Source organism: Pristiophorus japonicus, chromosome 8, assembly GCF_044704955.1.
Source record: "Pristiophorus japonicus isolate sPriJap1 chromosome 8, sPriJap1.hap1, whole genome shotgun sequence".
Taxonomy (NCBI): Eukaryota; Metazoa; Chordata; class Chondrichthyes; family Pristiophoridae; genus Pristiophorus; species Pristiophorus japonicus.
Genome location: NC_091984.1, coordinates 20,147,978 through 20,162,029, shown reverse-complemented (window position 1 = coordinate 20,162,029; position 14,052 = coordinate 20,147,978). Strand labels below are relative to the sequence as shown.

General features: G+C 44.6%; 1 protein-coding gene across 1 annotated transcript in view; it reads left to right on the top strand.

Annotated features, from left to right (window-relative positions):
- The window catches only part of selenof (selenoprotein F), an 86,152-nt gene that overhangs the window by 52,248 nt on the left and 19,852 nt on the right, over window positions 1-14,052 (top strand). The window lies entirely within an intron of this gene.

The following is a 14,052-nucleotide window of genomic DNA, read 5'->3' as shown; positions in this document are numbered from 1 at the left end:
CTCTAAATAACTCTCAACAATTCTTCACCCTTCCTCAGAGGCTAAAAATGGTGTCCGTAGTGCCCATTTCCCTGTCTAAGGCCCTGAAAAAGCAACTGTTTTTGAGCACTCTTTTGGGCCTTGCATCGGCCCAGCGAAGTGCATGCTAAGTGCTGAAATTTGGGATGGGACTTGTGTGGGCGATCATCTCAGCGATCAAAGTGGAAACTTGGGGGCCTATTTTTCTGGCAATATTTTGTGCCTAGTTTCCACTTTTTGCTCAAAATGGGCGATAGAGGTCCGTTTTGGGCCATAGATGGGCTTTATATGGGCGATGTGAAGTGGAAAGACTAGCCCTATGTGTTATGGGAATTATGCTGAATGGCTAAAATAGTGCTGCTGGATACCACAGCAGTTTATTTCCTGCATTCTCTTTTTACCTCAACAACAGCTTCCCAGTCTGCAGTCCAAGAACAGACAGAATTCTAACGAGACAACACCAACAAAATGGCTAATGTTCATATCGCTGTCTGAAAATATTGGCTGTCCAGTTACGGGATTTCAGAAGTGCACACTGAATTGGTGTGTTTGTAATGATGGCTAACACAGTCTGAGGGTAGTATCAGCTAGTTGAGTTTGACCAAAAACAAGGGTTTTATTTGTTTTAACGTTTCAATATGTACAAGTATTTTTCATAGGCAATTACATGGTATAATCTGAGTATCCTTACATAATGCTGCTACCCTGTTAGAGTTTCCCTCTCGCAGGAATTAAGTTTAAATGTCTCCATAGTTCTAGATTTAACTGCCTCTAAATGTACTTGCCTGGAAAGAGAAATTGCAGACTTCATTTCAATAACTGGTGGCAAACATGTTGATATTCCTCCTACTGGATCCAGAAATCATAATGTGAAACCTAGATCTTTTTTATCATGGGCTCTGTTCATTTATGTCGAGCAACCAGAGAGTTGTGTGCACAGAGTTGGGAGAACGTGATCAACAGAATGTCAACCTAGAAAAAATGGGGGCAGAGAACTCAATGTTGAGTCCAAAAGGCTATAAACTGACTAATCAAAAAATGAGCTGCTGTTTCTCGAGCTTGAGTAGAGCATCATTGAAACAAAATGGGAGTGGAGCATTAAAATAATATGCGACCGGAAGCACGGGGTTACGCTTGTGGACAGATCGGAGATGTCCCACAAAGTGGTCACTCAATCTGCGTTTGCTCTTCGCAATGAGGAGGGGATCGCATCGAGATGCGGCACCTGCCCTTTTACCTCCTCCCTTCCCACCGTCCATGACCCAAAACACTCCTTCCAGGTGAAACAGTGAATTACTTGTACTTCAGTTTAGTATACTCTGTTTGTTGTTCACGATGCAATCATATATATTGAATATAGGGGGTATAGGAAGAAGTTTGCGGATGACACTAAAATTGGCTGTGTGGTTGATAATGAGGAAAGTCATGGACTGCAGGAGGAGATCAATCTACTGGTCAGGTGGGCAGAACAGTGGCAAATGAAATTTAATTTGGAGAAGTGTGAGGCAATGCACTTTGGGAGGGCTGATGAGGAAAGGGTAGGCCACTTAAAAGTGTAGATGAACAAAGGGACCTTGGAGTGCTTGTCCACAAATCCCCGAAAATAGCAGGCCAGGTGGATAAAGTGCTTGCCTTTATTGGCTGAGGCATAGAATGCAAGAGCAGGGAGGTTATGCTTAAATTATATAATACTCTGGTTAGGTCACAGCTGAAGTACTGTGTGCAGTTCTGGTCGCTGGATTATAGGAAGGATGTGATTGGACTAGAGTGGGTGCAGAGGAGGATTACTAGGATGCTGCCTGGAATGGAGAATCTTAGCTATGAGGACAGATTGGATAGGCTGAGTTTGTTCTCATTGGAACAGAGGAGGTTGAGAGAAGACCTCATTGAGGTGTACAAAATTTTGAGGGGCTTGGATATAACAAGGGCCTATTTTCCTTGGTGGTGAGGTCAATTACAAGGGGGCTTAGTTTTAAGGTGGTTGGTGGAAGGTTTCAAGGGGATTTGAGGGGAGGCTTCTTCACGCAGAGGGTTGCGGGGGTCTGGAAGTCACTTCCTGGAAGGATGGTAGATGCTGAAACCCTCACCACTTTTAAAAATTGCTTGGTTAGGCACTTAAAGTGTCATAACCTGCAGGGTTACAAACCTAGAGCTGGTGTTTGGGATTAGACTGGATAACCTCTTGGTTGGCGCAGATACGATGGTAAGTACTGCAGGGAATCTGATACGGCCAGAGTGATGATCTGGACTAGTTTCGATCGCCTGGATGGGTTGGAGAGGAATTTTCCCAGATTTTTTTTTTCCCCAATTGGCCTGGGTTTTTATCTGGTTTTTGCCTCTCCCAGGAGATCACATAGAAACATAGAAAATAGGTGCAAGAGTAGGCCATTCGGCCCTTTGAGCCTGCACCGCCATTCAATGAGTTCATGGCTGAACATGCAACTACAGTACCCCACTCCTGCTTTCTCACCATACCCCTTGATCCCCCTAGTAGTAAGGACTTCATCTAACTCCTTTTTGAATATATTTGGTGAATTGGCCTCAACAACTTTCTGTGGTAGAGAATTCCACAGGTTCACCACTCTCTGGGTGAAGAAGTTTCTCCTCATCTCGGTCCTAAATGGCTTACCCCTTATCCTTAGACTGTGACCCCTGGTTCTGGACTTCCCCAACATTGGGAACATTCTTCCTGCATCTAACCTGTCTAACCCCATCAGAATTTGAAACGTTTCTATGAGATCCCCTCTCATTCTTCTGAACTCCAGTGAATACAAGCCCAGTTGATCCAGTCTTTCTTGATATGTCAGTCCCACCATCCCGGGAATCTGTCTGGTGAACCTTCGCTGCACTCCCTCAATAGCAAGAACGTCTTTCCTCAAGTTAGGAGACCAAAACTGTACACAGTACTCCAGGTGTGGCCTCACCAAGGCCCTGTACAACTGTAGTAACACCTCCCTGCCCCTGTACTCAAATCCCCTCGCTATGAAGGCCAACATGCCATTTGCTTTCTTAACCGCCTGCTGCACCTGTATGCCAACCTTCAATGACTGATGTACCATGACACCCAGGTCTCGTTGCACCTCCCCTTTTCATAATCTGTCACCATTCAGATAATAGTCTGTCTCTCTGTTTTTACCACCAAAGTGCATAACCTCACATTTATCCACATTGTACTTCATCTGCCATGCATTTGCCCACTCACCTAACCTATCCAAGTCACTCTGCAGCCTCATAGCATCCTCCTCGCAGCTCACACTGCCACCCAACTTAGTGTCATCCGCAAATTTAATCCCCTCGTCTAAATCCTTAATGTACAATGTAAACAGCTGGGGCCCCAGCACAGAACCTTGCGGTACCCCACTAGTCACTGCCTGCCATTCTGAAAAGTACCCATTTACTCCTACTCTTTGCTTCCTGTCTGCCAACCAGTTCTCAATCCATGTCAGCACACTACCCCCAATCCCATGTGCTTTAACTTTACACATTAATCTCTTGTGTAGGACCTTGTCGAAAGCCTTCTGAAAGTCCAAATACACCACATCAACTTGTTCTCCCTTGTCCACCCTACTGGAAACATCCTCAAAAAATTCCAGAAGATTTGTCAAGCATGATTTCCCTTTCACAAATCCATGCTGACTTGGACCTATCATGTCACCATTTTCCAAATGTGCTGCTATGACATCCTTAATAATTGATTCCATCATTTTACCCACTACAGATGTCGGGCTGACCGGTCTATAATTCCCAGTTTTCTCTCCCTCCTTTTTTAAAAGGTAGGGTTACATTGGCTCCGGTTGGGGTGGAGTGTAGAATGTTTCGGTGCAAGGGGTGTTGCAATTGTGTGGGGCGGACTTGTTGGTCTCGGTGCTCTTTACCTTTCTGCCATTGTTCATAGGTTTATATGTAACCTTCAGGGCTGCTGACCGAGGGCCGTGTGGCTCTTTGTTGGCCAGCGCGGACATGACTGGCCGAAATGGCCTCTGTCGAAATCTCGACTCACAATATACGACTCTGACACCTTCAGCTCCGGCAGATGTTCTTTTAATTTTTACTTGCAGCAAGGGAAGAGTCTCACTCAGTCAAAGGCTAAGTGAAGACCTCCAATATGGTACAGTTTCACGAGGTATTTATACAGTAAAAAAAACAAGTTATGGTCCCATCCTGTGTATTGGCTCTGTCTTTGCAGTCAGTGAATACAGATAGAGTTAATTACCACATCCTTGTCTTGACATGGTTTCCAAATGTCTCCTTTGTCAGGGTTATTAGTGGGCCAGTCAGCCATTACTCGATTAGGGTGTGATAATGTGCTATTACCGGCCTTGCATTGTGTCAGGATTGTCCAGTTTCCTGGTCAGTTATTTGGCCCATGATTCCCATAGTGGTTGATTGGGTACTTATCTTTTTGCATAACATGGATGAGCTCTATACAAGAGATAATGGCTGGTAGTTTGAGTATCTCATAGGGGGTGTATTGGTAATACAGGGGAGCACCATGGATGGTACTTATCTCAGCAAGACAGTTTAATGTTTGGTAGCTATTAATCAGTCCTCAGCAGTTCCAGTCAGGGTTAACATTTGTTATGCAAACAGACTGTCTGTTGCAGAAGTTTCTGGAAGGACCAGGACTCCATTTTGTTTTATGTCAAAAAGGGTACAAAAACAGTGTAATGCAGCTTATAAAAATACATTTCCACACCTCCTTCTGCACTGTAAATTTCTATGTTTCTATAATATGTAGATGAAACTGTAATTGAACAATGGGAAGCCTTCATAACATAAGAAGTAGGAGTCGGCTGCCCTGCCATTCAATAAGATCATGACACACACCCGCCCCCCCCCCCCCCAGGATGTCGATAGGGCATTCAACAATGGTAATGCCACTGAATATTAAGGGACGGTGGTTAGACTCTCTTGTTGGAGATGGTCATTGGCTGACTCTTGTGTGGCATGTGTGTTACTTGCCACTTATCTGCTCATGTCTGAATATTGTCTAGGTCTTGCATGTGGGCACAGACAGCTTCATTATCTGTGGAGTTGCGACTGGAACTGAACACTGTGCAATCATCAGCGAGCATTCCCACTTCTGACATGATGGAGGGAAAGTCATTGATGGAGCAACTGAAGATGGTTGGGCTTCAGACATTGCCCTGAGCAACTCCTGCAATGATGTCCTGGTGTTGAGGTGATTGGCCTCCAACAACCACAACCATCTTCCTTTGTGCTAGATATGACACCATCCAGTGGAGAATTTTTCCCCTGATTCCCATTGATTTCAATTTTACTAGGGCTCCTTGATGCCACATTTGGTCAAATGCTGCCTTGATGTCAAGGGCAGTCGCTCTCCTCTCACCTCTGGAATTCAGCTCTGGCAGTAAATGACCAGATTAGATTTATCCTGCTTTTTGTGGACAGAACATACCTGGGCAATTTTCCACACAGTTGGATAGATGCCAGTGTTGTAGCTGCACTGGAACAGCTTGGCTAGAGGCATGGCTAGCTCTGGAGCACAAGTCTTCAGCACAACAGCCCATGATTATTGCTGCTCCTTTCTTATAAGCCTCCATTATTTCTTGATTTGTACTTCGTGCAACAGTCTAGCTTACTGTTAAGGGGTCTATAAACTACGTTTACTAGTGACTTTTTCCTCTTATTAATTCTTATCTCCACCCAAACTGATTCTACATCTTAGTCTTCTGAGCCAATATAATTTCTCACTACTGCACTGATCTCATCCTTTATTAACAAAGCTACTCCACCTCCTTTTCCTTTCTGTCGATCCTTCCGAATTGTCTCATACCCCTGAATATTCAGTTCCCAGCTTTGGTCACTCTGAAACCATGTTTCTGTAATGGCTATCAGATCATACCCATTTATATCTATTTGTGCTGTCAACTCATCGATCTTATGAATGCTGCATGCATTCAGATAAAGAACTTTTAATTTTGTGTTTTTACCAGGTTTCCCTGCTTTGACCCCACTTTCTGATGCCCTCTTATTTTTATACATTCTGTCCATGCCTGTCACACTCTGGTTATCATTTCCCCCAGTGCTACCCTGCTCTATTGCCTTCTCATTATTCTTTGACTTTTTTAATTTTCCGCTCACCTGAACCCTCTTCCCCTCCCCCAGCCCCACTAATCCGTTCAAAGCCCTCTCTGCAGCCATAAGTTATTCGATTCGCCAGGACACTAGTCTCAGCATAGTTGAAGTGAAGAAGCCCATCCCAAAGGAACAGCTCCCTCTTACCCCAATACCGGTGCCAGTGCCCCATGATACGAAAGCCGTTTCTTCCACACCAGTCTTTGAGCCACGTGTTCATCTTTCTGATCTTATTTACCTTATGCAAATTTGCTCGTGGCTCAGGTAGTAATCCAGAGATTATTAACTTTGTTGTTTTTAATTTAGCCCCTAGCTGCTCATACTCCCTCAGCAGAACCTCTTTCTTTGTTCTACCTATGTCATTGGTATCCACGTGGACCACAACAATTGAATCTTCCCCCTCCAATTGAATCTTCCCACTCCAAATTTCTCTCCAGCCCAGAGGAGATGTCCTTAACCCTGGCAGGTAAGACAGCCTTCGGGACTCATGCTCTCAGCTGCAGTGAACAGTATCCATCCCCCTAGTCCTGCCGCATCCAGTCGTGAATGCTGGTGGACAATTAAAACAATTAACGGGAGGAGGAGGCTCCATGAATATTCTCATCTTCAATTTTTGACGATGCCCAACATGCGAGTGCAAAAGACTAGGCTGATGCATTTACAACCTTCTTCAGCCAGAAGTACTGAGTGGACGATCCATATCGGCCTTCTCCCAAGGTCTCTAACATCACAGAAGCCAGACTTCAGCCAATTCAATTCACTCCGATTCACTCCATGGCCCCAAGTTTCCACACGCTACAAAACGGGCGCCCCTCCGAGCTGGGCGCTCGTTTTTCGCGACGAAAACGGCGCCTGAAAAAAAAACGGGCGATTCTGGAGCGCCCTGCAGCTCCATGGCAGCTTGGCACGGCGCCCAGGGGGCGGAGCCTACCACTCGCGCCGATTTTGTAAGTGGGGGGGGGCGGGTACCATTTAAATTAGTTTTTTTCGTGCCGGCAATGCTGCGCGTTGGAGCATTCGCGCACGCGCAGTGTGATGGAAAACATTGGCACTCGCCCATTTTTGTAGTTCTTTGCAGCTGTTTAATTTTTGAACATTTTTTAATAAAAGCACATTGCCCTTCCATGATCAGCACTGAGGCTTCTTGCAGCAGTGAGAAGGCTGCAGGAAGCTTCAGAAGTTGAGGCAGCCGTTTCCTGACGGCCTTTTCTTCCCCCCCCCCCCCCCACCGCCGTTGGGAATGGCTGCCTCAACTTCTGAGGCGTCCTGCAGCCTTCTCGCAGTCTTCTCACTGCCTCCTCCTCACCCACCCCCCCCCCCCCCACCCCCCCAAGCCGTCGGGAACAGCTGCCTCCTCCTCCCTGCCTCCCCCCTGCTGCAGTCGGTCGGGCCCTCACTCCCTCCCGTTCGCGGGAACGACGCCACACCGCTAAGCTGACTGAACCTGCCTGAAGCACTTTCACACAAGTAGGAAGATGGTTTATTTAATCTTTTCTTTGCTTGAAAATGTTTATTCAGGTTGGATTTATTTGTATAAGTATAAATAAGGATTTATTGTAGAATTTAATGACTTCCCTTCCCCCCCCCCCCCCCCCCCCCCCCACCTCGTTCTGGACGCCTAATTTGTAACCTGCGCCTGATTTATTTAATGTGTAGACAAGGTTTTTTCAGTCCTACAAAAATCTTCAGTTGCTCCATTCTAAGTTAGTTTGGAGTAATTTTTCACTGTGGAAACTTTGAAATCAGGCGTCAGTGGCCGGACACGCCACCTTTTGAAGAAAAAATTCTGTTCCAAAGTGAAACTGTTCTAACTGACTAGAACTGCAAAAAAAAAAATGTGGAGAATTGCAATTTCTAAGATAGTCCGTTCTCTATCAGTTGCTCCTAAAAAATCAGGAGCAAATCATGTGGAAACTTGGGGCCATGTGACATCAAGAAACAGCTGAGCGCACTGGATACAGCAAAGGCTATGGGTCCCGACAACATCCTGGCTGTTGTGCTGAAGACTTGTGCTCCAGAACTAGCCATGCCTCTAGCCAAGCTGTTCCAGTACAGCTACAACACTGGCATCTACCTGACAATATGGAAAATTGCTCAGGTATGTCCTGTCCACAAAAAGCAAGACAAATCCAATCTGGCTGATTACTGCCCCATCAGTTTACTCGCCATCAGCAAAGTGCTCATCGATGCTCAGTTTGGATTCTGCCAGGACCACTTAGCTCCAGATCTCATTACAGCCGTGGTCCAAACATGGGCAAAAGAGCTGAATTCCAGAGGCGAGGTAAGAGTGACTGCCCTTGATATCAAGACAGCATTTGAATGTGGCATCAAGGAGCCCCAGTAAAATTGAAATTAATGGGAATCCGAGGGAAAACTCTTCACTGGCTGGAGTCATACCTCGCACAAAGGAAGATGGTTGTAGTTGTTTCAGATCAATCATCTCGGCACCAGGACATCACTGCAGGAATTGGTCAGGGCAGCGTCCTAGGCCCAACTATCTTCAGCTGCTTCATCAATGACCTTCCCTCCATCATATGGTCAGAAGTGGAGTTATTCACTTATGATTGCAGTGTTCAGTTCCATTCGCAACTCATCAGATAATGAAGCAGTCCATGGATGACCTGGATAACATTCAGGCTTGGGCTGATAAGTGGCAAGTAACATTTGTGCCATACAAGTGCCAGGCAGTGACTATCTCCAACAAGAGTGAGTCTAACCACCTCCCCTTGACATTCAACGGTATTACCATCGCCAAATCCCCTACCATCAACATTGACCAGAAACTTAACTGAAGCAGCCACACAAATACCATGGCTACATGAGTAGGTTAGAGGCTGGGTATTCTGCGGTGAGTGTCTCACCACCTGACCCCCCAGAGCCTTTCCGTCATCTACAAGGCACAAGTCAGGAGTGTGATGGAATACTCTCCACTTGTCTGGATGATTGCAGCTTCAACAATACTTGAGGCTCGACACAATCCAGGACAAAGCAGCCCACTTGATTGTCACCCCATCCACCACTTTCAACATTCACTCCCTGCACCACCGGCGTACCGTGGCTGCAGTATGTACCATCTACAAGATGCACTGCAGCAACTCGCCATGGGTTCCTCGGCAGCACCTCCCAAACCCATGACCTCCTACCATCTACAAGGACAAGGGCAGCAGGTGCATAGAAACACCATCATCTGCAAGTTCCCCTTCAAGTTGCACACCATCCTGACTAGGATATATATCGTCGTTCCTCCATCGTCACTGGGTCAAAATGTTTAGTGTAAGGCCCATGCTTTCATACACCTCGGTGAAGATGTTGACGATGGCTTGGAGTTCAGCCTCTGAATGCCTAATCCCACTGTGGGATTACCTTCACCACAAGGAGTACAACTGTATAAGAAGATGGCTCTCCACCGCTTTCTCAAGGGCAATTCGGGACGGGCAATAAATGCTGGCTTTGCCAGCGATGCCCACATCCCAGTTGTTGTAATCTGGAATACACTGCCTGAAAGGGTAATGGAAGCAGATCAAAAGAGAATTGGATAAATACTTGAAAGTGGTAAAAATTTACGGGGGGGTATGGGATTGATTGAATAGCTCTACCAAAGAGGACACAATGGGCTGAATGGCCGCCTCCTGTTCTGTATCATTCTATAATTCTGTGAACTGTCCATATTGTCTCGACCAAAAAATGGCATCTGTGTTGCACCAAATTTATTGCATACCCTAAAATAAATAGCTTTATTCTGTAAATAGTCCCAAGATTATTTATTAATGCTCACATGTAATGCAAATTAAAGCACCAGTGGAGATGGCAGTTTAATCCCACAGCTATATTGCAGAACCACTACCACTTAAACTACTTCCTAGTGTGTGTTTGCTCTAAGTGGTTTGGAATCTGTTTGTACAGTTGTTCAAAAATGATTTTAATTTGGATGCATCTATTTGTACTGCCAAAATGGCTGCCTTGTCTCTGATTGGCTCTCCAATCACTTGACCTGTTGCTGATTGGTCCCCTTAGAAGATAAGCCACACCCTGAAGTTCTTCTGGATTGTGTAACTGGAACTGCCCAGCCCAAGTTTTGACGACTTTCCATTTTGTAATTTGATCCATTTTGACGCCACAGAGGATAGATCGCCCCAAAAGCCACCAAGTTCCAGCCGAAGTCCCTTACCCCAGCGCAAGTGCTGCCTCCCCCAGCTGAAGTCCCTTGCCCCAGCACAAGTGCATGACCATCTCTTTCCTCCCCCCCCCCCCCCCCCCCCGCCATAGATGGGGCATTGTATGCAGTTTGTTAATAGGTTTATTGGGTATGACGTGAATAGTGGCAGTGTCGTGACTTCTGCATTTCACCCACTCCAACGATGACCCTTGTAACACACGCACCGAGTTTTCCGAGAAATCGGTTGCGAGTGTAAAGGGGTTGGAAGAACATGATCCATCTTCCCTGAGTTCTCTCTCCCTGCCCTTCAATCCCCAACGCTCTCTCACTCTCTCCTTCCGCGTGCTCACGCTCACACGCTCTCTCTCTTTCCCTCCCTTTCTTTCTTCCTTTCCTCCTTTCCTTCCTTTTCTCTTTTTTTAATTTCTTTTCTTTTCTTTTTAATCTTTTCTTTTTAATTTTATTTTCTCTCTTTAATTTCTGGCCGTAGACTCTTGTCTAAAGAGGTGTGTGTGTGTGTGGGGTGGGGAGGGGGGGGGCGGGGCGGGGGGCGGGGGCGGGGAAGAGATTCGCTGTCGGCCAGCAATGCAAAATTGCTGCGCGCTAGGCTTGCCATGGCTGAAAAAGATGGCAGTTTCCAGTAGTTCTGGTAGAGCAGAAGGAGGATGGATTTGTGGACCAGCAGAGGCTTTGCCACCATCTTATCTTAACTATAATTTTGCAGCCTATACCTTTTTTGTATAGCAACAAGCAAACATAGCAAAATGCAACAAGGGTGCGAATGTTGCATCCATTAAGCTGCAATTGTGAATTAGTCTTGCGCAGGTCACACTGAATTTGTATGCAGCCAGTCAAATAAGTTAGGTGAAATCTACAGGGACAAGAGTGAAGATGTAGGACAAGGTTATCCATCTGCAGTGTTTAGCTTCCTTTGTGTCCCCTTAGCTCCTTCATCAATCGGTCGTGATTGCACAGAAGTTCTCCATGCAGCATTAAGTTCCGTTGCATGTTTTTCCCGATCACTACATTTGGAATTGAATTTATATTTGTTACATACTGTAACAGTATTGTACGGATATAAAGGTGTATTGGCTGCATTTTTTTCAATGCAACAGTGTTTTCAGAAATTCATCGTAAATTAGTGTCTATCCACAATCCACATTTATTGGGGTTAAAGTTGAGCAGCTGGCTGCTTTGTACTGCCATTGTTCCATTGTGCTAAAAGCCCAAAGAACATTTAAAACTGGAATTCACAACTGGTGCATTGTTTCTGTGTACACTAAACAGCCAGTCAGCTCCACAAATGTCCCTCTTATGCACAGTAAGAAATGCAGCTGATTAAATTTGTCACTTGTATTTCAAATATAAGAAGCACATAGAATAGCTGTGTGTCATCGCAGCATGAATTCAAAAATGTTCTGTTCTACCACAGTTGAACTTTAATTGGGAGGTATAAAAGTAACAATTCATTCTCGTTAGTTGGAAAGGCATGATGCATTTGCTCGATGCTGGTTGCTAATTTTTAATGAGAATTTTGGCACGTGACTAATTGCACATAGTGTAATTGTAATGTCTTTTTTAAATGTTGCTGTACATTTCTATGACAAATGACCATCAAACACTGATTAACTGTCATTTTACAGCCATAGAGATGTACTACAGTATTTCACAACTCTCTTGCCTATTCTAATAACTTGAGCTTAACACACCAGGACACCTTGCAGTCCTTGTAATGCTGCTTTTGTAGTTAAGTAACTAGCATAGTCCCCCTTTATTGAAATTTGTTTCATGTATTTCCCCATTAAAAAGAATTGTTGCCCTTTTATTCTCGGGATTTCATTATTAATACACTTCTGATTTGTTGGTCTTTGCAGAGCGTTGGCTTGAACGACTAGTTATGAACAGTGGCTACTTGTTTTGTAGCCAACACATGAATTGTTAGGCAACCACAAATAGTTGAGTGTAAAAGTTTTATTGTTGGAATTGAATTGTCTGCAATTTAGTATGTTATATTACGTGTTCTACTCCATGGTGCTTTCTTCCCTGTTTGTTTTGTATCAAGTCTGATGTAAATCCCTGTAAAGATCAATTTTCTTTGTCTGGTATAATTGGATTTTTGTCTGCTCAGTGGCTTAGTTGATCTCCATAACGGAGCGCAGTCATTGATGAGCAGGGGAGATGTCACTGGGATATGAGGTACCAACTTAAACAAAAAACAAATTGACAAAATGCATGCAGTTGCACATTACCTACATTATCTAATTGCTTCCAGCTGCAGCTAGGAAATTACTATTCAATGCCCATTGGCAGCCAAAGGAGGTGTCTCGTGTTTTTTATCGAAGGGTCTGTTCCGTTGTCACGGTCTTCTGTGGGATTGCTAGAGGTCATTCATTGATTGAGCAATGTTCTGGTGTGTCGCTGTAGCACCAGTCTATTGTAGCTGTACCCTCGACCCTGCTCCCGCTGTGCAGATGTCGATCTAGTCGCTACTGTCCTAATTTCCTCTCTTCCGCCACGCGCTCTTTCCCCCATCCAACATTCCCCCCCTCACCCCCAAATACGGGTATTAACATACAGATCCTTTTCCCACTCTCCCTCCATCTCTCGACAGTTGTCTGCTCAAAATATTGCCAGGTGACGGTATTTAAATAAAGTTTATTGTTTCACATATAAAAAAAAAATTTCAATGCCTATTGGTCATGCAGTAAAATATGTTGCAGAATAATTGGATGCTAGACAATAAATCCTTTATCTGATGCCCCTGGGCCTACATTCCTCAGAGATGAAATGCATCAATATGATACAGTATTCTTTTCAGGAACAGGACAAGAGTTCCATATTCATATTGCCTTATCATAGATTGCATTCTTCAAAGGTGCATGTGACACATTCATCTGCACTTTCAGAATTGCATCTCAGAAAATCTGCAGATCATCATGGTTATGACGAATCTGTTTGAGTTACGAAGCTGGAGTCTACTCTCTATCGTTTGTGGACCATTTAGGTGCATAAGCACCAAATTCATTGGTCACATTAATTTGCATGTTTCTCAAGCTTTGTGATCTGATTGAAGATCTATCCAATAAGGCAACAGCTGTAGATGGCCCTTGCCAAACCTCTAAGCCCACGAAACTCCGATGTGACAAACTGGCGCAAAATAAATTTAAGCAAGCGTTGCCTGGAATCTGAATAAGCTAGCCAGAGCTCATGAGTTGCATAAAAGCCCACAGGCCATCCCTGACATACAGTGAAAGCTGCAGGTACCGAGTCCAAAGATCTAAGCAATCAATGGAAAAATACGTTTTACTTAAAAATGTAGCATTCCACCCCCATCCCGTCATAAATTCTGAACTTTTGTTTTTCCATTTCTTTACATGTGAGCAGACAGCAGCAGCTAGCCATAAGCTAAATAAAAGGGCTTTGTGGTGTGCTGTCGGCTTCGATAGTTCAGATTATGTCTTTGATCAGTTGCTGAAGTTTCTTGCCTTGAATCTAAATAACGCTTCTGTGCCTTTTGACAAAAAAGATATCTCTGTAAAAGCCTTTCATATTTTTCAGTACTTCATCCAGTTTTAGGAGCTCAATGTCCACTTACTGCTCTCCTGCTTTTGCATTTGGACTGGTTAGTTGGGCACACTGGGATCTTATTTTATACAGAGCCTCTGAGAAAAGTTGCTGGAACAGTTCTCTCCATCTGTGTTCCCAAGACTGACTCTGTTATCCCAATAGTGGAATCGTAGATCTACAGTGCCATTTGACAAGGGAGCCAGGCTTACTTC